This window comes from Nicotiana tabacum, chromosome 3 (genome assembly GCF_000715075.1).
Source record: "Nicotiana tabacum cultivar K326 chromosome 3, ASM71507v2, whole genome shotgun sequence".
In the NCBI taxonomy this organism is placed as follows: Eukaryota; Viridiplantae; Streptophyta; class Magnoliopsida; order Solanales; family Solanaceae; genus Nicotiana; species Nicotiana tabacum.
In genome coordinates this window covers 13293549-13320425 of record NC_134082.1, presented here as the reverse complement: position 1 = coordinate 13320425, position 26877 = coordinate 13293549, and positions in this window count along the sequence as shown.

The following is a 26877-nucleotide window of genomic DNA, read 5'->3' as shown; positions in this document are numbered from 1 at the left end:
TCATCGTGTTCGCATAGGAGGATTGGTAGCTGGGGAGATTTGTGCTTCGCGAACGCGAAGCATTTTTCACGTTCACGAAGAGGAAAGGACTGGTTAGAGTGTTAAAAGCCCATTACGAAGGTTAGAGTTATTATATCATATTTTGAGTTGTAGAGCTCGATTTTGTGCGATTGGAGGGAAATTTTCAAGATTTGGATGGGGGTAAGTATTTTTGACTCGGATTTATTTATTATTCGTGGTTCCATCTTAATTTTTATTATTTATTTGGTGAATTAAAGTGAAGAAATAGGGAATTTTAGTTAAAACTTTCTAAAGTGAAAATTGAGGATTTGAAGATTGAATCGAGGTTGGAATTGGATGAAATTGGTATGGTTGAACTCGTAATTGAATGGTTGTTCGGAATTTGTGAGTTTGACCGGGTTTCAGAGTGTGGGCTCGGGATTGACTTTTGATTTTGATAAAGGTTGAAACTTTATTATTTGAAGTTGTTTTTTTAGGTCATTGTTTGATGTTGTTAAGTTATTTGTGACTAGATTCGAGTCGTTCGGAGGCCGATACCCGTGGGAAGGGCTTTTTGGAGTATTGGTTTGCGCATTTTGAGGTAATGTGATGACCCAAAAGGTCCTCACTTATTTTGAAAGTAAATTCTGTGATCCGAGGCCTTAAAAACCTCTTTTCGTCTCACCTCGATTTGTGTGCGCAATTCGGGCGCGTTTCCGGAAAGCTTTATGTGAAAACTAAGTGAAATAAGGAAATTTGCTTTTAAAATTGAATAAAGTTGACTTTGGTCAACATTCTTGGTAACGGATCCGGACCCGTGATCCGACGATCTCATAGGGTCCGTAGTAAAATTTGGGACTTGGGCATATGCTCGGAATTGAATTCCGAGGTCCCAAGTCCGAGAAATAAATTTTTAAAGAAAATTATTTTCTGGAATATATAAGAGTTTTTGGAAATGAAAGATGTTTGAAATTGATGGTATCGGGCCCGTATTTTGGTTTCGGAGCCTGGTACAAGTTTGAAATAATAAGTAGGTTGAATTTATAAAATTTGGTAAAGATCGGAATTGGTTTGGTATAAAACAGACTTAAAGTTGAGAAATTGGAAATTTTGGTGTTCTTGAATGATTTCACGAATTTGGGGTTTAACTCATAGTTTTCTGATCTTATTTTGATGATTTGATTGCACGAGCAAGTTCGTATGATGTTTTTAGGATGGTGTGCATGTTTGGCTTGGAGATCCGAGGGCTTGAGTGAGTTTTGGATAGGCCACAGAGTGAAATTGGACTTAGAAAGTTGCAGGTTTTCAGTTGGTATGTGTTGTAGGCCCTGATCTCGCAATTGCGAGGTCAGGTGTCGCAATTGCGAGCCTATCAGGCTTGGGAATTGCAAGGGTCACTTCGCAATTGCGAAGTATGCTCTGGCAAGCCTTTCTCGCAATTGCGAATAACCCAGATATCCCCAGCTGTCGCAAATGCGACATCCCTTTCGCAAATGCGAGTTCGCAATTGCGAACATCTGATCGCAAATGGGAAGATAGCAGGTTCTTAAGGGTTCGCAATTGCGACATCTGCAACCTACTAAATCATAATTTAGATGCATTTTCAGCCATTTTTCAAACCTTTTTAAAACCTAAATACCTTTGGGCAATTTTTCAAAGACAAACTCTTCTAAATCGATTGTAAGTCATTTCTAACTCGTTTTCATTAATCTTTAACATCTTTTCACATGATTTCAACTCTAAATCAAGGATTTTCATGGGGAAAATTGGGTGTTTTGGGTAGAACTTAGGTTTTTCAAATTTTGGGGATTTGGACCTCGATTTGAGGTCCGATTTCAAAATAAATTATATATTTGGGTTCGTGGGTGAATGAGTAATCGGGTTTTGGTTCGAACCTCGAGTTTTGACCATGTGGGCCCAGGGTCAATTTTTGGCTTTTTGGGGAAATCATTGGAAAACTAATTTTTCATGCATTAGAATTGATTCATTTAGCATTTATTGATATAGTTAATTAACTTGTGGCTAGATACAAACGAATTGGTGGTGGAAACAAGAGGTAAAGCGGTAGTTGAGGCTTGAATTATGTTTGTGGCATCAAGGTAAGTGTTTGGTCTAACCTTAGCTTGAGAGATTAGGAGTCATGTCTTATTTTCTATGTGTTAATTGTTGAGTACGATGTATAGGCATGATGACGAGTATCTATACGTTGGTGTCAAGCATGCCCGTGAGTCTTGTACTCTGATTAATGTGACTCTGATTCGTATCGTTCATGCTTTATATGATTATTTTTTTTGTTGAACAAGGCTTGTGGAAGTATTAGTGGTAATTGAACATTTTCGAGCATTGACTCAAGTTGTGAATTGAGTTGTGAAGTAAATGTGGAAAAGAGAAGAGGTTTATGATATTGTCTCTCTTGCCGGAATGTTATTACTTTTGATGTTATCTCCCTTGCCGGGATGTTATTGTATTTTTATATTGCTTCCCTTGCCGGGATATGGTTGTTATACTATTATTCCCTTGCCGGAATTTTATTGTGATTTTATTGATTTCCTTGCCCTTTGTTGATACCCAATTTTTCCCTATGTATTTCTTTTACATGCAAATACTTTCAAATATCATATACATACATATATAAGTATGCCCAAGTGTTTTAGTATTTTTCCAATTTTTTAAAAGATTTTTAAATTGATTTATTGCTCAACAATTATTCCCAAAATTATCACATTGGTGAATAACTTATTTTATTCTCATATTTATACCAAAATATAGGTAGGTTACTTTTCGTATATTTTTACAAATTAATTTGGTATTTTAAAAGCTAAATTGCATATAATTGCAATTTTAGCCTGCTTTAAGATTTAATAGCATTTTATAATTATGAAACTGGTTCCAATTTTTTTAAATTAATATTTATATACTATTAACGGATCAAGTGCTTTTAATTTGCTTTCAAAATCATTTTTACTATTTTTATAAAATAAAAAGGAAAACTGGCTATTTAAATTTTGGCCTCAGTTCGTTTCAATTGTAGCCCCATTACATTTCTACTTTAGCCTAAAATTGACCCAATTTCAAACTCAAATTCGGACCAGCCCAATTCCTTTTGACCCAACCCCTAACCCAACTCAAACAACCCAACCCGATTCCCCAAATACCTTCTTAAATCTAGGCCGTTGATCATTCGGATCAACGACCACTACTCGCCCTACCATAATTAAACACAGGTGACTACCCTAATCCCTCATTCTCGCCTGGCCCGCCGCCTTTGAATCCCAAAGCCTCTCAAATCCTCTCAAAAACTCTCCGAAACCCTAGCCTCCTCCTACCCCTCTTTCAACCACCGGTCACCGGAATCCATGGCTTCTCAGGCCATGGATAGTTGGTACTCACCTATCTTCACCAGTAAGCCAGGGTTGTTCGAAGCTTCGAGGCCTGACCTTGACGATTCCCTCTCCGATCTTCTCGGACCTTTGATTTCATGGCTCCTCCGGCCATGCTCCGGCATATTCAAGACTCAGGAGCGTGATTTTTGACCTCTCCGACTCAAGATCGGACCTGTTTCCAAGTCTTTCTCATTTCTAGGGTTTCTCCGAAACCCTAAGCTATTCAAGGTCCTTTCACCGTTATTTGCTTAGATCTATACTGTATCTATGCTTTTCTTGCCATCTAAAGTGTTTTCCCTAAAAGTTTCTTTTCAAAATCGTTTCTCTTCGATTTTAGGGTTTCTGAAAGGATTTTTTGGGAAAAATCTTTTTGATTTTTCTTCTTCTTTACTTTATGTGTGTTTGTCCATACCTTGCTGGTGTGATTACTCTTTATTACGCATGTACTGTTTTCTACCTTTTCTTTTCTGCTATGCATGTTACTCCTGTTAATTCGTTCTTAGTTTTCTTTACTCTTTTACTATGTGTGTTTACCGTTAAGTTATTTGATCTTGTTTGCTGGACTCTGTTCATGTTCTTACATGCTTCATCTACTTGTGTTCACGTTTGTATTATCTCCTTCTTCTGAACTTGTTTAGCTTCCGAGTTTTCTCAAATATGTTCTTCATGATTTTTCTTCCTTTGTCATTCAAACATGCTATCATATCTGTTTTGTTGAGACTCTGAAACAAATGACTTGCTTTCTCACTTCCATGTCTGATTCAATTTTGAAACCCTAGGATTTGGGGGGTTTCCTTTGACGATTTTGATTTTTGTGTTCGAGTTAAGGCTCCACTTTGGGACCCTGAACTCTCAGACTCACTATGAGTCTGCAAATTGAACCTGTATCTTTTTGCTTATGATTCTGAACTTCTCTTCAATTAAACTCTCTTCTAAATAATTTGACAGCCTCTTCTTGATTCACATATTTGTGTGCTTTATATATGAGAACTCTTCTTTCAAAAGGTTTTGCCAAATAATAATTGATTCTGAATTCCTTTAATGGTGTTTACTTTATTGTTACTGATTTTCCCTAATGAACCTTTCTTTACCCTTTTTCTGACTTGGTTCATTCGAACAAAGCTTGCAGCTTTGATTTTACTGGCTGTTTGATTGATTCCGTTTCCTTATTTTTCACAAACCATGTACCATTGGACTTTTGCCTTAAATAAACCCTGTGTATTTACCCTTATTATGTTACTTTGGAAAAGGTTTTAATCAAATTCTTTCCTTAATTGTCTTATGCCCGTTCAAAATCAGAATCCCTTAACCAAAAGGAAACTTTATGTGATTGATTGCAAACTATTTCCTTACCTTTTCTTACTTGTTTTCTGCACTATAAAAGGGGACTACCCTTCTGCACTTGAACACACTTTGAATTGCATACTCTTACACACACACACTCAATTACAATACTCTTTCAATTCTCTACTCTCTTGTGAGATCTTTTGTACTGCTTGCTTGCAATTTTGCTTACAAGACTTCTGCTTTCACTTATTTGTTTCCCTGAAGCTGGTAGGTCCTAATTTTGATTCCATCATCATCCCTATGTGTTTACTTTACAGTTGCTACACTCCTGGCTACTTTCCTGTTCATGTTCTGTATTGAATATGCTACTCTCTCTTTGCATCTGCTGTTTGTTGTGAATTCCCCGTACCCCTACTCCCTTCTATGTGTTTGAGTTAAGGTTTATGGCCTAGCAGTATCCAAATTGCTGCTCAGGTCTGAACCTGATCCTCAATGGATCTTAACTCCCAAAATGTGGCCTAGTAGACTGGTTAGGGTGTGCTAGCACTCCTTATTGTTGGGTATGACCACCAGTTTACACTGGACTTCCCCTAATTCCCCTCTATTGCACTTGCACTTACTCCTATCCTCTAAGTTCTGCCCCTCCTTCCTATGAGCCTTGCCTTGGGACTTTGAGTTCCCTCTGAGCTTGGACATTTGAGGGCTGGCCCTTCCACACTGCACTATAATCTGATTCTGCAATGATATTTAGGGGTGTAAGCAATGCCTGGAGTTCTTGAAGCTCCTTGGAACTTTGACACATCCCAAATAAGAGAAAGGCTTTGGAAATCTAATCTTTGGAAGTTGGTTTATTTCATATTTCAGACCTGGGGTCTGAACTAGGCTCTCCTTGGTTGGAATCTTTAATTTCTGATATATTTCTTATTCATTCTGGTCTATAATAATCTTGTAATAAACTGCTGGGGTGTTAGTGAAAAAGGGAGGGCCAGTCCTGCATGCAAAAGGGTAGATACCATGGTCATAGGGAATTACTATACTTCTAAAATTCTGCATCTCATGTAGATACCATGTTCATAGGGAATTACTATACTTCTGAAATTCTGCATCTCATGTAGATACCATGTTCATAGGTTTTTCTGCACTTCATATAGATACCATGTCTATAAGTCGTTTTTGAAATTCTGCATATCATATAGGTAATATGCCTATAGGACTTCCTGCATTTTGCATATGCATTTATCACTAAGCAAACCTGTTTATAAGATTTAAATAACTAACTGCATATAGATGACCTACCTATAGGATTTCTGCATGTCAATAACAGCGCTTAAAATCAGTAACGCCTAGAAAGCATGCCTAATGGAGCTGTCAACCAAACCTGAATCGTCAACTTGCTTATAAGCCTAAAATCAGTAGCAATAATGTTTAATGCCTAGAGATCTTATGTCCCTGTAATTGACAATTCTTTTTTCTGCAATCATTTTACTTCTTTATTTCTGAAACTAATAGATATCATGTCTATAGGTTCCGTTTAACACCTAGGCAAGCTTTACGGTAAAAACTATAATTACATCAGTCTTTGATAATTACAAGCAGCAGGCAGACCTAATTCGGACTTCTTATCTGAAAATATGTGATAAATCAGCCTGCTTTAATGTTTAAGCTTAATTCAGACCTAATCAGTACGTGTAAGACATGCTAAACTATATGATTTTCTCTGATTCAAGGAGGTTTATTTGAGCCATATCTACTTACTTGCTTTCCCAATACTTGCTGTATATGTTTTGAATGTCGCCTTAGAATTTTATCCTTTTTAAAAAACTGCAAAAGCCCCAGCTCCCTCCCCTTTAGGATTAGTAGTCCCATATGCCTCCGGGACTGATAGGATTGGGACGGGTAATAGCATGCAATAAGTAACGATACTATTCCACACTTTAATACCTTAACGGGGTGGGAAGGGTAGAAATGGAGATGATGACCGATGCGCTAATATCACGTGCGACCCCTCTTTTTGAGGAGTGATTGCTGGGTATTGCATTTAAGTGATCCATATTAATCGTAAACCTAGGACCCCCCCTCCCCTTATTTGCTTTCATCTCTTCTCATGAAACCATTCAAATCTTTTTTTCATAAATTTCTGTCCTCTCTACTTACCTTCAAAAGTTTTCAACCTAATTGCAATGTTGTATGCAAGTCCTTATTTGAGCCTTGATTGTTTACTTGTAAAGTCACAATTGTAACATGGCCGGGACCACACTAGTGGATCTTGAGGGCTGCCTAACACCTTTCCCTCGAGATAATTTCTAGCCCTTACCCGAACTCTGGTTTTTCCAACTCAAACCTTTCTTAAAGTGTCCTAATGCACTATAATCATTAGGTGGCGACTCTTCAAAATTCCAAAACCCAATTCTCGAAAGGGAATAGAGTTGTCCTCCCAATGTCGTATACCTGGTTTTGACTCGTAGAAAAAGGGGGCGTCGACAACATGGCGACTCTGCTGGGGAACTTCTTTAGGCTTTTACCATTGCATGTTGCTTGTGACTTTACTATCTCATTAATTGCTTTATTTACTGTCTTTTATTCTTTCACTACGAAACTGACTTGGCTCTTCATGTCTTTTCTTTCCTTTAACTGCTTTCCTTTACTGCTTTATTTCAATACTGTTGTGATTACTGCAATTATTGTAATCATTTATCTTATGAACGTGGAAATACATGTCAATTTGTTTCATTCTTGTAAACTGCATCTTCAACATCATATTCCACTCGTGCCAAACAAATACCATAGCGACGCTTATAATGAGTGGTTGCGCTCTTCCAATATTATCACCCTTAAATTCGACAAAGGCGTATTTGCGGTAAAACTAGTCGATCAGCGGTGCAGTCGACGGTTCCGTGCCTTTTCCTCTTGAGTTGTCCGCTCAAGGGTACCTGTCTAATACCCCAATAGAAACCTTACTCTGTTTAATTGTACATGCATCATGGTCAAACATAGCCGAGTCAATTATGTTGTCCGCATAATGACTCATTAAAATAACCTTGTCCAAAGTCCATCGGGTTTCCCTGAAACCCAAACGGACGCCTACATGTTCTGTGCATTTATTTGGAGAACTAAATGCTTGCTATTCTAATTATTGGTTTAAATAGTCGAGTCTGGTGGGGTAAGGGTCTAACACTCTGTTTTGCAGAAAATGAGGCACGAAGTCCCCCGATTTGGCATGGTAACCAACATTCATCCAAGGCTGCTAAATTGGTGGAAAGACCTCCACTCCAGTGATCATACGCTCGTCCGCAAATACTTAGGGAATCTGCCTTCTCTTCTAGAAATCTAGCCTGACAACAAAATCATAGAGGTTGCAACTCTATTTTGGGATAGTGACAGGTCCGTGTTCCGCTTCGGGGACCTTGAAATGACTCCTTTGCTCGAAGAAATAGGAGGTTTAGCTGGTATTTCTTGGGAGACTCCGGGTTTGCTTATGCTAGAGAATCGCAAGGGTAGGGGTTTCCTTAAGATGATGGGACTGAAGAAAAATCCAGACTTGACTGTTTGAAAGACTCCTACATCCCATTCGACTATCTGTATGAGAGGTACGGCCATAGCAAGTCATACCGCACCTACTCAGACGAATTTGCCCTCACCACACTAGGGCATATTCACAGAAGGGTCTTCGTATTCATGTTTTGTTTCCTGGGGATGATAGTGTTCCCTATGAAGAAGGCTAGGATCCACACCAGACTGGCCATGGTAACCAAGACTCTGATGGAAGGAATTGGCGGACAGCCTTTCAGTATAGTGCCCATGATTGTTGCTGAGATATACCGGGCTCTGGACAACTGTCAGCGAAAAGCCAGATCATTTTGAGGGATGCAACTTATTACTTCAGCTCTGGCTCATGGAGCACCTCCAGAAAGTAGAATACCAGCAAGAGATCCTACGCAGAGACTGGGATAATCACATTGCCTTCCACCAGCCAAGGCGTATGAATTATATGCCTAACATGTTCGCTCAGCCAGAGGACGCTGGAGGATGGGTGGAGCTATTTGAGAATCTGAAGAAAGACCAGGTACAGTGGATGGTCGAGTGGCTCCCTACGGAAGAATTCATTATTTGATCTCGAGACGCACCATTTCTCATACTCATTGGTCTAAGAGGAACTTATCCCTACGTTCCACTCCGGGCCATGAGGCAGGCTGGAAGAAAGCAAATCATACCAAGGGTCGACAAAATGAGTCACTCCAGGGCTGATTTCTAGGACGATGATAGCCCTCACAAATGCCAAGCTCAGCACATGTGGCATTGCAAGCTCGTTTTGGGGAAAGAATCTATTGAGCCAGACATGTATCACGCCGGTTGTGTGTCGCACTATTCGGGTTGGTTGGAAGATAATCACAATGGTATGGGTCAGCCCGGGTTCATTCGAAGACACAGAATTATCGACGAGAGAGCTGAAGCGCGGGTTAAGTACAATCAACTGCGCAAGAGAATTCGAGAGTGTGAAAGTGAGCAACGGGAAATACAAGAAGCCCATCAGAAGTTGATCGAGGAATGGAAGGATATGGCTGTCAGCGCCAACAAATGACTAGGGTATTTGGAGCAGGGTCTAGTGGAGCTAGAAGGAAAGTTCATCAAGAGGATTGAAGACTGTCAAAACGCTGAAGGGAATGCAGGCGGACATTTGGCCCGAACTTATCTGCTGCTAGGACTGCGCGAGCTAGTGAAGCTGTTCAAGGGAGACAAAGATGCCGAATCTAGGGAAGGTCCTTCTGGGACCAAGTAGTTAGGAGTCTTTCTTTTCGCTTTTAATGTAATAAGGCAAATGGCCATTAGTGACATTTTTACTTTCCACTATTTTAGTGTCGTTTTGGGGTTCGTCTTATTTTTATCAATAAAATGAGGCATTTAGCATTATAAGTTCTCCAAATTAACTTGTCGCTAGGCCTACCTCGGGCACAGCGAGGCACCCAAATTAGGACACGATTTATATTCTTGCACAATATGTTTAGATATTGCAACATTTTTTCCTCATAATCCGCACTAACTTGTTACCTTTTTTGTTTTTCTTTTATTTTATTATTTCCCTCCCCAAAGGTTAGTTCATGCATTCTGGCACCATCATCATACAGTACAAGATCCAAGGGACCTCCACCTCCTCCTCCTCCTCCTCCGAGTCCTATTCGGAACAAGAACGAAGGTAGAATGCGAGATCCAAGCGCCAGAAAGGAAATTGAAAGAATTGAGATTCCTCAGGGTACCCCGATTTTTAAGGAAACTGTTGCCTAACTTGAGCAGAAATTATTGAAGTTTCGAGAAGAACTGGACCAAGTTCGGAACTTGGCAAATTTATCATTCTCTCTCACCGCTCCTGATGTCAACTTTCCAAATACTCAAAATACCGCACCTCCACAGAACACCCCACAACCACAGATGGAACCCACTCATGCTCAACACTGCAACACATGCCACACTCCAAACAATACTCCACTACTCATTCCTGAACCACTGAACACCACAAACGACCACCTCCACAACACTCCCATCTACGTCGATACCGTACCCCACTATACTCAACCAATCTCAAGTGCACCTGAGTCTTATGACAAGGACTCTCTTATCAGAAACTTGGCAGCAAAACTCAAGAAGTTGACCAGCCGAGTCCAGGGCATGGAAGGAAACAAAGGTATAGAGGGGCTGAATTATGAGGACCTTTGCATTCAGCTAGATGTTGAACTTCCGAAGGGGTACAAACCTCCCATGTTCGAAATGTTCGATGGCACGGGAGATCCCAGAGTCCATTTGAGGACATATTGTGATAAGCTGGTCGGAGTCGGAAGGAATGAGAAAATTCGTATGAAACTCTTCATGAGAAGTCTGAAGGGGGATGTTTTATCCTGGTACATAAATTAGGACCCCAAGAAATGGACAAGCTGGGTAGGTATGGCATCGGAATTCATGGATAGGTTCCGATTCAATACAGAGAATGCACCGGATGTATTCTACATCCAGAATTTGAAGAAGAAGCCTACCGAGACATTTCGCGAGTATGCTACTCATTGGATATCAGAGGCTGCTAAGGTCAGACCGGCCTTAGAAGAGGAATAGATGAATAGATTCTTCATCCGGGCTTAGGATCAAGCTGGGAGAAAGAATTGAGGAAGGCATTAAGAATGGTATGATTACTAATCTTGAAGCATTGCAGGCCACCAACAAGGCTTTACAGTCTGGTGGCACGTCCAAGAAGAAGGATGTGAGTGTCGTGATGGTCACATAGGGACAAATCACCACTAAAATATCACACTTACCCGTCACCTCCACTTACATATCAGCCTATCCCGAATTACCAAGCACCCGCACCCTCTTACCAAAATCCACCACCCATTTACCAAGTATCTCCACCTCCCACATATCAACCCACTTCACCCAGATACTCTCAACCTGCACCTGTTTACCAAGCTTATAATGCCCAACCCTCTCACTACCAATCACCTCCCACTCGCCAAAATTTCCCTAGACCCAGACCAAATTTTGACCGCAGACCTCCCAGACAATATACAGCCATCGCTGAGCCAATTGACCGGCTGTATGAGAAACTTAAAGCTGCAGGTTACGTCTCTCCTATCCCTGCCATAACTTTAGAAAATCCTTCCCAGTGGGTCAACCCTAATAAGACCTGTGTGTACCACTCCGACATGAAAGGATATAGCATTGATGAGTGCCACTCGTCGAAGGACAAGATTCAAACTCTGATCGACAATAAGGTTATTTAGCAAAGGAGCCTGCTCCTAATGTCCATAATAACCCTTTGCCTGATCACAAAGGTGGAGACATTCACATGATCGAGATCGAAGATGACCGGGACCCCAAGGGATTGATAGGATTGATTGATGAGGGCGATGAGCCAAAGAAACCGGCGGTCACGCTTAACCCAATTGTTGTGCAGAATCAGCCCTCCAAGGGCGATGAAGTAACTATGTCTATACCTCTCGAATTTGAAGCACCTTCTTTTGCAAAGGCGCTCGGACCAATTAAGGTTGAGTTTGGAGTCCCGAAGGCACTTGCACCTTTCAAAGTTGTTGTGTTACCACCTAGGGTACCTATTCCTGTAGCAATGTCATACATAACACCGTTCCACTCAAATGTCATACCATAGGGTTACACATCTGAAGCAAGGAGGAAAGGGAAGACGAAGACGGGAGAAGCAATTGTTGCGCAGGGTATGACCAGAACATGTAGGGTTTACACTCCAGAGCACCTAGCTGAGTCCAGGAAGCAAGCCTCTGGACGAACTACTGAAACTGGGCCCGATGATCTTTGGAGGAAAATACAAGCTAAGGAGTATTTGGTTGTCGAGCAGTTGAACAAAACACCAGCACAGATCTCCATCCTAGCTCTTCTTCAGAGCTCTGATGTACACAAAAATGCCTTGATGAAGATATTGAGCGAAGCTTATGTGTCCAGCAACATAACTGGAGGCGAAATGGCAAATATAGTAGGGCAAATACTGGAAAGCCACAAAATCACCTTCCACGAAGATGAGCTGCCACCGGAAGGACTGAGTCACAACAAGGCCCTGCACATCACCGTGCAATGCGAGGATTACTTCATCACTAGAGTCCTGATCGACGGAGGATCCAGCCTCAACATCTGTCCGCTGATCACTCTTAGAACATTGGGAAATAGCCTGCACGAGATCACAGATGGAGCCATCAATGTCAAAGCCTTCGATGGGTCTCAAAGGCCTACTATTGGAGAGATTAGCCTATGCCTGCAAATGAGACCAACTTGGTTCGACGTTGACTTTCAAGTGATAGATGTCCTAGCATCCTAAAACTTGTTGTTGGGACGACCATGGATCTACGCCACTATAGCTGTAGCATTGACCCTACATCAGGCAGTGAAGTTCAAATGGAATCACCAAGAGGTGATTATTCATGGCGATGGTAGCAACCCCATATATAGTCGCCAGACCATCCCGATGATTGGAGGCAGAAGGAGAATAGGCGGAGAAACATACCACCACATTGAAAGGTTCAACGCTGTAGACAAGGATAAATGGTGGGATAACAAGACTGAAAGTATCTTGAATTGGTGTGGGTACGAACCTGGAAAGGGACTCGGCAAAAACCTCCAGGGAATCACCAAACCCATTAAGCCGAAGAAACATGGTACTACATTTGGTTTGGGGTATGATTACACTTGGAAGGAGTTCAATGACTGGTCGCCACCATGGCGCGGTCTCTACTATCCACTGGAGCATCTGATACCTTGCCTGGAATAGACTTTCCAGTCGGCAAACATCATATATGGATCAGAGGAAGATGAAGCATTGGCAGCCATGAAGAATCTGTTTCTGGAAGACGATGATATGGACTGCTGTGTTATTTTCGAGGAGGAAGGGGAGGAAGACCCTTCTATACAAGCTGTGAACCGAGGAGAACGCCTCAACAATTGGTCAATCAGAATCACCAGGGCCCGGAAAGCTTCGGGATAGCAAGGCTAAACAAAAGCACCATGCATCACATTTTTACTTTTTACTAGCTGATTTTATTTCCGAATTGTCTTTAATTTTGAAAAGAGCTCCGAAATTCAAAACAATTATGAATTCAATCAAAGCATTTCAGTTTATTATATATCTCGCACTTATTATTTTTTCTATCATTCACTTTATTTTACACAGCATTACTATTACTTGCCTTGACGATGAACCAACGATTGTGACTTATAACGAGACAACGCAACAAACGGATATGGATTCAGAAGAGGATGATATACCAGAAAAGGTGATCAGAGAGGTTGAGAATTTTGAGAATAGGCCTAAGTCTAACTTGGATGAAACTGAGGTCGTTAATCTGGGAGATACAGAGAATGTCAAAGAAACGCGCATCAGTGTTCACCTGTCACCATCAGAAAAGAAAGAGTAAACGGAATTCCTAAAGGAATATGAAGACATATTCGCCTGGTCATATGATGATATGACTGGCCTCAGTACATCCATTTTAGCTCACAAACTGCCAACAGATCCAACATGTCCGCCGGTAAAGCAGAAGCTCAGGAAATTCAAACTCGACATGAGTTTGAAAATCAAAGAAGAGGTTACCAAGCAAGTCAAAGCCAAGGTTCTCAGGGTAGTAGAGTATCCGACATGGTTATCCAACATCGTGCCAGTGCCAAAAAAGGATGGGAAAGTTAGAGTTTGTGTTGACTACCGGGATCTTAACCGGGCCAGTCCTAAAGATGACTTCCCCTTGCCGAACATACACATTCTACTTGATTGTTTCGTTGATTGTTTTGCTGGGTATCATCAGATATGGATGGACGAGGAAGATGCAGAGAAAACGGCTTTCATCATGCCACGGGGAATGTACTGTTACAAAATGATGCCATTCGGTTTGAAGAATGCTGGTGCCACCTACATGAGAGTCATGACTACCATCTTTCCTGACATGATACATAAGGAGATCGAGGTATATGTGGATGATGTCATCATCAAATCCAAGAAAGCCAGGGATCACATGGAAGACCTAAGAAAGTTCTTCAACAGACTAAGGAGGTACAATCTGAAACTGAATCCCGCTAAGTGTGCATTCGGGGTTCCTACTGGTAAATTATTGGGTTTCATCGTGAGTCGTCGAGGAATAGAATTGGATCCATCAAAGGTCAAAGCTATCCAAGAATTGTCACCGCCAAAGAACAAGAAGGACGTGATGAATTTCCTGGGGAGACTCAACTATATCAGCCGGTTCATAGCTCAGTCCACGGTCATTTGTGAACCTATCTTTAAAATGTTGAAAAAGGACGCTGCCACCAAGTGGACTGATGATTGTCAGAAAGCTTTTGACAGAATTAAGGAATACCTGTCAACACCGCCGGTCTTGGTTCCGCCTGAGCCAGGAAGACCCCTATTGCTTTACCTTGCGGTATTGGATGGAACATTCGATTGTGTTCTGGGACAACATGATGAAACAAGGAGAAAGAAGCAAGTCATCTACTATCTCAGTAAGAAGTTCACATCGTACGAGGCCCGATATTCTCTTTTAGAATGCACTTGTTGTGCTCTGACTTGGATCGCGTAGAATTTGAGGCATTACTTCTGTGCTTACACTACTTATCTCATATCCAGAATAGACCCTTTGAAGTATATCTTCCAGAAACTCATGCCCACTGGCAAGCTCGCCAAGTGGCAAATCCTGCTAAGTGAATTCGACATTGTTTATGTGATCCAGAAAGCAATCAAAGGGCAAGCCTTGGCGGATCATCTCGCCGAGAATCCTGTGGACGGAGAATACAAGCCCCTAAAAACGTATTTTCCCGATGAAGAGGTATCTTTCATAGGAGAAGATATTGCAGAATCCTATGATGGTTGGAGGTTGTTTTTCGATGGAGCTGAAAATTTCAAAGGAGTTGGTGTAGGAGCAGTCCTAGTATCAGAAACCGGCCAGCACTACCCGGTATCTGCCAAGCTCAGGTTCCCTTGCACCAATAATATGGACGAATATGAAACTTGCATCTTGGGGCTCAAAATGGCCATTGACATGAAAGTTCAGGAGCTGCTAGTGATCGGGGATTAAGACTTGCTCATACATCAGGTTCGAGAATAGTGGGCAACCAAGAACTCTAAGATACTTTCCTACTTGCATCACATACAGGAGTTGAGGAAAAGGTTCACAAAGATAGAATTTCAGCACGTCCCTAGAGTCCAGAACGAGTTTGCTGATGCATTAGCTACTTTATCGTCCATGATCCAGCATCCAGATACAAATTTCATTGATCCCATCCCAGTAAAGATTCATGATCAGCCAACTTATTGCGCCTACGTTGAGGAAGAAGCGGATGGAAAACCATGGTTCCATGACATCAAGGAGTACTTGACAACAGGGGAATATCCAGAACTTGCCAACACTACTCAGAAGCGCACACTTCGTAGGTTATCCAACAACTTCTTTCACAGTGGAGGAATCCTGTACAGGAGGACTCCCGATTTGGGTTTACTAAGGTGTGTCGAAGCAAAAGAAGCATCCAGACTATTGGACGAAGTACATGCAGGGACCTGCGGGCCGCACATGAATGGTTTTGTCTTAGCAAAGAAGATACTCCGAGCAGGGTATTTTTGGATGACTATGGAAACTGACTGTATCCGGTATGTTCGCAAATGGCATCGCTGTCAGATACATATAGATATGATAAAGGTGCCTCCAAACGAGCTTACTACAACAAGCTCACCATGGCCATTCGCCGCTTGGGGAATGGATGTTATCGGACCTATCAAGCCTGCCGCATCAAATGGGCACAGGTTCATCTTAGTGGCAATTGATTATTTTACCAAATGGGTCGAAGCAGCATCATACAAGGCGGTCACTAAGAAGGTTATGGCAGATTTCGTCCGCGACCGCATTGTTTGTCGGTTCGGAATTTCGGAATCAATCATCACCGATAATGGTTCCAATCTCAACAGCGACTTGATGAAAAAAATGTGTGAAACATTCAAGATCAAACACAAGAACTCTATAGCCTACAGGCCTCAGATGAATAGAGCTGTGGAGGCAGCCAACAAGAATATCAAGAAGATACTAAGGAAGATGGTCGAAAGGCACAAACAATGGCATGAGAAATAATCATTCACCTTATTGGGATACCGCACTACAGTCCGCACATCGACCGGAGTAACTCCCTACATGCTGGTTTATGGTACAGAGGCGGTCATCCCCGCCGAGGTAGAAATTCCCTCCTTAAGGATCATACAAGAAGCAGAGTTAGATGATGTAGAATGGGTAAAAGGTCGCTACGAACAGTTAGCCCTTATAGATGAGAAAAGGATGAATGCAGTTTGCCACGGTCAGTTGTATCAGAACAGAATGCCCAGAGCCTTCAACAAAAGAGTTAAGCCAAAGAAGTTTACACCGGGGCAGCTGGTGTTGAAGAAAATATTCCCGCATCAAGATGAAGCTAAGGGGAAGTTCTCTCCCAATTGGCAGGGTCCGTACATGGTTCACCGGGTTCTAACTGGAGGAGCCCTTATTCTTGCAGGGATGGATGAAGAAGTCTGGTCGAAGCCAATCAATTCAGATGCAGTGAAACGATATTATATGTAACCACTTATAATTCCCTTTATGATATAATTTGAACTACGCCTGACCTGATTCCCATTTAAGAGGGGATACGTAGGCAGCCCTATGGTTTCGGTCACAATTTAATAAAAATTCCATTTTCCCCGCTATTGGAACTGGGACAGAATTTTGAGGAGGGCCCTCAAAATTCTGAAGTTGATTTTAGTCCATGCATCGCCAGAAGCGCCAACCCAGTAAACTGGGGCAAAATTTTGAGGAGGACCCTCAAAATTCTAAAGACGATTTTTTAGTCATTCAGCACAGCAGTCAGAAATGTCCGCTCAGCAAACTGGGGCAGAATTTTGAGGAGGACCCTCAAAATTCTGGAGCGAAAGAGGTTGCAATGTCTTGAACCAAGTCGCAGTCGTTGGTTAATCTAAAGAAAACTATTTTCGATTATATACTTATGTTATATTTACTAAATCATGCATAACTATTATCTGAATTGCTGTTGTTTAGCGACGCTACCCCAATGATACACAACATCAAGAGCCCGGGGAAGACGAACTAACCTTTTCCCCTTACAGAACTCACGATTTTTCTTTGGATGCAGGCACTCGACTTGCAGTATCGTTAAGTATATTTATGTACGCATACTTTCCCAAGAATGCAACTTCTCAGAATCATCCCTTGCCCGCAATTGCTATCCGTACACAATCTCCCCAACAGTCATATTGTTGTAATCGGCTATCAGCTAAGAGATCTTACTACTAATCGTCCTTTTACATTCTTGCACTGCATAAGGCTACTTTTCTGCCTTCCGAGGTTAAGCTCTACCTCCATCATCATCTGCATAAGGCTACTTTTCTGCCTTCCGAGGTTAAGCTCTACATCCCTCATCATCTGCATAAGGCTACTTATCTGCCTTTCGAGACTAAGCCCTGTCTCCATCTGCATTTTGCATAAGGCTACTTTTCTGCCTTCCGAGGTTAAGCTCTACCTCCCTCATCATCTGCATAAGGCTACTTATCTGCCTTTCGAGACTAAGCTCTGTCTCCATCTGCATTTTGCATAAGGCTACTTTTCTGCCTTCCGAGGTTAAGCTCTACCTCCCTCATCATCTGCATAACTTTCCGAGGTTAAGCTCTACCTCCATCATCATCTGCATAAGGCTACTCTTCTGCCTTTCGAGACTAAGCCCTGTCTCCATCTGCATTTTGCATAAGGCTACTTTTCTGCCTTCCGAGGTTAAGCTCTACCTCCATCATCATCTGCATAAGGCTACTTATCTGCCTTTCGAGACTAAGCCCTGTCTCCATCTGCATTTTGCATAAGGCTACTTTTCTGCCTTCCGAGGTTAAGCTCTACCTCCATCATCATCTGCATAAGGCTACTCTTCTGCCTTTCGAGACTAAGCCCTGTCTCCATCTGCATTTTGCATAAGGCTACTTTTCTGCCTTCCGAGGTTAAGCTCTACCTCCATCATCATCTGCATAAGGCTACTCTTCTGCCTTTCGAGACTAAGCCCTGTCTCCATCTGCATTTTGCATAAGGCTACTTTTCTGCCTTCCGAGGTTAAGCTCTACCTCCATCATCATCTGCATAAGGCTACTTATCTGCCTTTCGAGACTAAGTCCTATCTCCATCTGCATAAGGCTACTCTATCTGCCTTTCGAGACTAAGCATTGTCTCCATCCTGCATGGCTGAAATATCGCCTCTTTACTTTTCTCGCACGGCTGCAACATCGCCACCTTCATTTAAATTCTGTACCGGCTGAAAGATCGCCACCTTTTGCATTTCATGGGCTGAAAAATTGCCAACCTATTCAAAGGCATCATAGTTCGGAGGTACCATCTACATGGCCCGAGAACATCATTTCATGGCCTGCGAATTTTTATTTACGCTCTTCATAGCCCTGGACGTCATCCTAACCGTCCAAAGATAGCATTCATGGTCCAATGGGAACTTGCATCACGTTTAAATTTATGTACAATCTATGATGTATTGCCCACTTGCATGTACACCGGCTAGCAAACGGCCGTCTCAGTAGTAGCGATCCCGCTCTGGTTCTCACAGCCTATCAAACTTCAACTATCCTTCTCAACTTAGGCATCACGTCTGTTCCTTTCAATAACTCTATCGGCATATTTCGTCGATGGATCCTGAACTACATATGACCTGATTCTTGTAAGACCAGGGATATGTAGGCAGCTCAAGAGCCAGAGCTCGGTCAAAATTCATTGCAAATCGTCTCTTTCAGTCAAAATTGGTCATCATATCTTTACCCGACAACTCTTTCATCCTTCCCGAGTAAAGAGGGGAAGCTGTTGATACCCAATTTTTCCCTATGTATTTCTTTTACATGCAAATACTTTCAAATATCATATATATACATATATAAGTATGCCCAAGTGTTTTAGTATTTTTCCAAATTTTTAAAAGATTTAAAATTGATTTATTGTTCAATAATTATTCCCAAAATTATCACTTTGGTGAATAACTTATTTTATTCTCATATTTATACCAAAATATAGGTAGGTTACTTTTCATATATTTTTACAAATTAATTTGGTATTTTAAAAGCTAAATTGCATATAATTGCAATTTTAGCCTACTTTAAGATTTAATAGCATTTTATAATTATGAAACTAGTTCCAATATTTTTAAATTAATATTTATATACTATTAACGGATCCAGTGCTTTTAATTTGCTTTCAAAATCATTTTTTACTATTTTTATAAAATAAAAAGGGAAAACTGGCTATTTAAATTTTGGCCTCAGTTCGTTTCAATTGTAGCCCCATTACATTTCGATTTTAGCCTAAAATTGACCCAATTTCAAACTCAAATTCGGACCAGCCCAATTTCTTTTGACCCAACCCCTAACCCAACTCAAACGACCCAACCCGGTTCCCCATCTACCTTCTTAAATCTAGGCCGTTGATCATTCGGATCAACGACCACTATTCGCCCTACCATAATTAAACACAGGTGACTACCGTAATCCCTCATTCTCACCTGGCCGGCCACCTTTGAATCCCAAACCCTCTCAAATCCTCTCAAAAACTCACCGAAACCCTAGCCTCCTCCTACCCCCTTTTCAACCACCGGTCACCGGAATCCATGGCTTCTCAGGCCATGGATAGTTGGTACTCACCTATCTTCACCAGTAAGTCGGGGTTGTTCGAAGCTTCGAGGCCTGACCTCGACGATTCCCTCTCCGATCTTCTCGGACCTTTGATTTCATGTCTCCTCCGGCCATGCTCCGGCATATTCAAGACTCAGGAGCCTGATTCTTGACCTCTCCGACTCAAGATCGGACATGTTTCCAAGTCTTTCTCATTTCTAGGGTTTCTCCGAAACCCTAAGCTGTTCAAGGTCCTTTCACCGTTATTTGCTTAGATATATACTATATCTATGCTTTTCTTGCCATCTAAAGTGTTTTCCCTAAAAGTTTCTTTTCAAAATCGTTTCTCTTTGATTTTAGGGTTTCTAAATGGATTTTTTGGGAAAAATCTTTCTGATTTTTCTTCTTCTTTACTTTATATGTGCTTGTCCATACCCTGCTGGTGTGATTACTCTTTATTACGCATGTACTGTCTTCTACCTTTTCTTTTCTGCTATGCATGTTACTCCTGTTAATCCCTGCTTAGTTTTCTTTACTCTTTTACTATGTGTGTTTACAGTTAAGTTATTTGATCTTGTTTACTGGACTCTGTTCATGTTCTTACATGCTTCATCTACTTGTGTTCACGTTTGTATTATCTCCTTCTTCTGAACTTGTTTAGCTTCCGAGTTTTCTCAAATATGTTCTTCATGATTTTTCTTCCTTTGTCATTCAAACGTGCTATCATATCTATTTTGTTGAGACTCTGAAACAAATGACTTGCTTTCTCACTTTCATGTCTGATTCAATTTTGAAACCCTAGGATTTGGGGGTTTCCTTTGACGATTTTGATTTTTGTGTTCGAGTTAAGGCTCCACTTTGGGACCCTGAACTCTCAGACTCACTATGAGTCTGCAAATTGAACCTGTATCTTTTTGCTTATGATTCTGAACTTCTCTTCGATTAAACTCTCTTCTAAATAATTTGACAACCTCTTCTTGATTCACATATTTGTGTGCTTTATATATGAGAACTCTTCTTTCAAAAGGTTTTGCCAACTACTAATTGATTCCGAATTCCTTTAATGGTGTTTACTTGATTGTTACTAATTTTCCCTAATTGAACCTTTCTTTACCCTTTTTCTGACTTGGTTCATTCGAACAAAGCTTGCAGCTTTGATTTTACTGGCTGTTTGATTGATTCTCTTTTCTTATTTTTCACAAACCATGTACCATTGGACTTTTGCCTTAAATAAACCCTGTGTATTTACCCTTATTATGTTACTTTGGAAAAGGTTTTAATCAAATTCTTTCCTTAATTGTCTTATGCCCATTCGAAATCAGAATCCCTTAACCAAAGAGAGACTTTATGTGATTGATTGCAAACTATTTCCTTACCTTTTCTTACTTGTTTTCTGCACTATAAAAGGGGACTACCCTTCTACACTTGAACACACTTTGAATTGCATACTCTTACACACACTCTCTCAATTACAATACTCTTTCAATTCTCTACTCTCTTCTAAGATCTTTTGTACTTCTTGCTTGCAATTTGGCTTACAAGACTTCTGCTTTCACTTATTTGTTTCCCTGAAGCTGGTATGTCCTAATTTTGATTCCAGCATCATCCCTATGTGCTTACTTTACAGTTGCTACACTCTTGGCTACTTTCCTGTTCATGTTCTTTATTGAATATGCTACTCTCTCTTTGTATCTGCTGTTTGTTGTGAATTCCCCGTACCCCTACTCCCTTCTATGTGTTTGAGTTAAGGTTTATGGCCTGGCAGTATCCAAATTGCTGCACAGGTCTGAACCTGATCCTCAATGGATTTTAACTCCCAAAATGTGGCCTAGTAGACTGGTTAGGATGTGCTAGCACTCCTTATTATTGGGTATGACCACCAGCTTATGTTGGACTTCCCCTAATTCCCCTCTATTGCACTTGCACTTACTCCTAGCCTCTAAGTTCTGCCCCCTTCCTATGAGCCTTGCCTTGGAACTTTGAGTTCCCTCTGAGCTTGGACATTTGAGGGCTGGTCCTTCCACACTGCACTATAATCTAATTCTGCAATAATATTTGGGGGTGTAAGCATTGCTTGGAGTTCTTGAAGCTCCTTGGAACTTTGACACATCCCAAATAAGAGAAAGGCTTTGGAAATCTGATCTTTGGAAGTTGGTTTATTTCATATTTCAGACCTGGGGTCTGAATTAGGCTCTCCTTGGTTGGAATCTTTAATTTCTGATATATTTCTTATTCATTCTGGTCTATAATAATCTTGTAATAAACTACTGGGGTGTTAGTGAAAAAGGGAGGGTCAGTCCTGCATGCAAAGGGGTAGATACCATGTTCATAGAGAATTACTATACTTCTAAAATTCTGCATCTCATGTAGATACCATGTTCATAGGGAATTACTATACTTCTGAAATTCTGCATCTCATGTAGATACCATGTTCAAAGGTTTTTCTGCACTTCATATAGATACCATGTCAATAAGTCGTTTTTGAAATTCTGCATATCATATAGGTAATATGCCTATAGGACTTCCTGCATTTTGCATATGCATCTATCACTAGGCAAACCTGTTTATAAGATTTAAATAACTAACTGCATATAGATGACCTGCCTATAAGATTTCTGCATGACAATAACAACGCTTAAAATCAGTAATGCCTAGAAAGCATGCCTATAGGAGCTGTCAACCAAACCTGAATCGTCAACTTGCTTATAAGCCTAAAATCAGTAGCAATAATGTTTAATGCCTGGAGATCTTATGTCCCTGTAATTGACAATTCTTTTTTCTGCAATCATTTTACTTCTTTATTTCTGAAACTAATAGATATCATGTCTATAGGTTCCGTTTAACACCTAGGCAAGCTTTACGGTAAAAACTATAATTACATCAGTCTTTGATAATTACAAGCAGCAGGCAGGCCTAATTCGGACTTCTTATCTGAAAATATGTGATAAATCAGCCTGCTTTAATGTTTAAGCTTAATTCAGACCTAATCAGTACGTGTAAGACATGCTAAACTATATGATTTTCTCTGATTCAAGGAGGTTTATTTGAGCCATATCTACTTACTTGCTTTCCCAATACTTGCTGTATATGTTTTGAATGTCGCCTTAGAATTTTATCCTTTTTAAAAAACTGCAAAAGCCCCAGCTCCCTCCCCTTTAGGATTAGTAGTCCCATATGCCTCCGGGACTGATAGGATTGGGACGGGTAATAGCATGCAATAAGTAACAATACTATTCCGCACTTTAATACTTTAACAGGGTGGGAAGGGTAGATATGGAGATGATGACCGATGCGCTAATATCACGTGCGATCCCTCTTTTTGAGGAGTGATTGCTGGGTATTGCATTTAAGTGATCCATATTAATCGTAAACCTAGGACTCCCCTCCCCTTATTTGCTTTTATCTCTTCTCGTGAAACCATTCAAATCTTTTTTTCATAAATTTTTGTCCTCTCTACTTACCTTCAAAAGTTTTCAACCTAATTGCAATGTTGTATGAAAGTCCTTATTTGAGCCTTGATTGTTTACTTGTAAAGTCACAATTGTAACATGGCTGGGACCACACTAGTGGATCTTGAGGGGTGCCTAACACCTTCCCCTCGAGATAATTTCTAGCCCTTACCCGAACTCTGGTTTTTTCCAACTCAAACCTTTCTTAAAGTGTCCTAATGCACTATAATCATTAGGTGGCGACTCTTCAAAATTCCAAAACCCAATTCTCGAAAGGGAATAGAGTTGTCCTCACAATGTCGTATACCCGATTTTGACCCATAGAAAAAGGAAGCGTTGACACCCTTATTGCTTTGGGATTATTGTTTGGGTAAGGAAGAGTGTTAAAGCACGAAGGGTGATGTTGTGCATGATATTTGTGAGAGAGTGTTAATGCAAGAAGGGTGATGCAGTGCCGACTTTGTGAGGTTAAAGCACGAAGGGTGCTGTGCCGCACGATGTACAATTCTGTGCCTTTATATTAGTGATAATGCACGAAGGATCATTCTGTGCCATGTTTATGTGAGGTAAAAGCACGAAGGGTGATGCCGTGCCGATTTTATTGATTTTATCGTGAGGACGAGAGTAAAAGTATGAAGGGTGATGTCATGCACTTGTCTTTTATTTCTGATTCTTGTTAATAATTGAACTTTGGTGTTCCTTATATTTATCTGCTCTTCTTTTATTATTACTTGATGTTCCCCACAACATGTTTCCCCCTCCTATCCTTAACTGTACATTTCTGCCTTTATTTTCCGCTGTATATGATTCAACTGCACATGTTTATTTGGTAGTATGGTACTAGCCTCGTCACTACTTCGTCGAGGTTAGGCTAGGCACTTACTAGCACATGGGGTCGGTTGTACTGATACTACACTCTGCACTGTGTGCAGATCCCGGTGCTGCAGCTTTTGGACCCCAGTGAGGGTGCTATCTTCAGTCCATTCAGGCGACCCGAGGTAGTCCTGCAGGCGTCCGCGGGCCTTGGCATCTCCTTTTATCATTCCCTTTCTGTTTTTACTTATTTAGAGATAGATTCATGTATTTCTATTCAAACTTTATTTGTAGTAATCATAGATAGTCTGTGACATTGTGACACCGAGTTCTTGGTAGAGTTGTACTTAGACTCCGCAGTTTGTATTAATTTAAATTATTGCATTTTGTCTTCCGCACTATTTTTGTTATCATTATTTCCGCTGTTTTGTTATGTTGTTTTAGAATTGCTAAGGGATATAACTGAAAATGGTTAAATAATTGAATTAATTATCTTGCCTAGCTTTCACTAGTAGGCACCATCACGACTTCCGAGGGTGGGAAATCCGGGTCGTGACAGGTAAGTAATATTTCTAAACTTGGAATTGAGGGTATTCTTTCCTGAAAACTATTTTATTCGTGATGTGTTGGGGTGACATACATACTAGGTGAGGGGCTCGTGGCGTACACTGGGATATTCATGATTCGGGTTAATATTTAGGTCGTGCTGCTATCATGTTTTATTTTATCTGTATTATTGTACTTGTTAGATTTATTGAGCCATGATTCATGTTAAAAATCATATTTAGGCTATGTGGGTTATTCATGGTTATTCATTCACATATCATATCTCAGTCTCTACTCATCATTCATTGTTACATCGCATTATCAATTTTTTTCCCCACGTGTGGTGCTATTAAGTTGAGTGTTATGAGATTGTGAGTGCCTGAGACTTGAGAGATTAATGACCGAGGTGCGCCTTAGATCTGTGTGTTAAGACTGTTATTGTGGATCGGGCTACATGTAGCAGCGGGCCATATTAGTTTTATTACTATTATTATGTAGATCGGGATGCACACCGAAGCAAGCCTTATTGGCATTTGATTAGCGCTTGCGAAGAATACGCCCCTCCGGAGTACAGGGATCACATACACAATGATATATATATATATATATATATATATATATATATATATATATATATATATATATATATATATATATATATACATGTGCTTTGGTGAGGGGCATTGATGCAAGGCACCCGTACAGTGCTGAGTGATTTTGTATGTGTGTGTGTGTGTGTGAGACAGATAACTTGAGTATGTTGAGAGTGTGAGCTTTTGGGGATATCTTTATGAAATCATCCATTCGACATGCATACTTGATATGTAGCCATAAAGATGTATCATACCTCATGCTAGCTGTATCTGACATGTTCTTATCAATGTTGGGCTTAAGTTGTTATACTTGAAAGCATGTCTACATTCCTATAAAATGAATGAGTTGATTATGATAATTCCTTTGAGTTACTTATTGCTATAATCATTATCATATCTATATTTGTCATTTATTTTGGATTCTGACTGTCTTCTTATGAGCTCATCACTGCTTTCAGTCCAAGGTTAGTTCTGTTACTTATTGAATACATGTGGTCGGTTATACTCATACTACACCCTGTACTTCGTGTGCAAATCCATATTCATCTGGATAAGGTGATTGGTAGATCAGTGCTAGTACTAGTGCTTGGAAACTTCAAGATAGCTGTTATGACGTCTGCATGCCTTGATTCTGTTTCCTTTATTTTCTTCAGTACTGTTCTATTACTCAGATAGTTACACTAAGGATTTTCTTATGTTTTTGATATTTAGTAGTTCTCATGTACTCGTTGAAACTATATTTTGCATTTGGTTGTATCAGTTACTATTTCCATGACATATTTATAATATTCCTGCTACTAAGTGTAATAAACCATGCTTATTCATATGCTTAGTTATTTTGTGAACTGTTGGTTGGCCTAGCTGTAGTGTTTGGCACCATCACGACTCCGGTGGGAGTTGGGTCTTTACAAGTTTGTATCAAATCACTAGGTTTCTTAGGTCTCACGAGTCATATGCAGGTTTAGTAGAATCTTGCGGATCGGTACAGAGATGTCTATACTTATATTTGAGAGGCTACCGAACTGTTAGGAAACTTCACTATATGGCATTTTTGTAGTGCAGATTTGTTATTTTCGAAGCTTGAAACTTGACTCTTCTATTATCTCACAGATGGTGAGGACACATACGGTCGGATCAGGGGGAAATCCGCTAGTACCACCAGTTAGGCCCCGAGAGGCCGGGGCCGCGATAGAGGCTGAGGTAGGGCTTGTATTATAGCTAGAGCAGCACCTGTGGAGCTACCAATTGCTCCAGCTGAGGAGCAGGTACCAGATGTTGTTGAGCCAATAGGCCCAACTCAGGCACCAATAGTCCCCATTGTTACCTTGTCCTTCAAGAGGCCTTGGCCCAGATTCTGAATGTCACGACCCAAAAATCATAAGTCGTGATGGCACCTAACTCAACCCTCTAGGTAAGCCAACTAACATGAAAAACACAATACGACTGAGATAATAAGAAAATAGAGAATAGCTAACTAAACCTTTACAAGTTTACCAAGACCTGGTAGTACGAATCATGAGCTTCTAACATTTGGAATTTCAAATCTCATACAAATAAATATACATTCTGCTTGAAGGTTACATAAACAGATTAGCAATAATCTAAACTACCAAGGACAAGTGGCAGCTATATCCAAA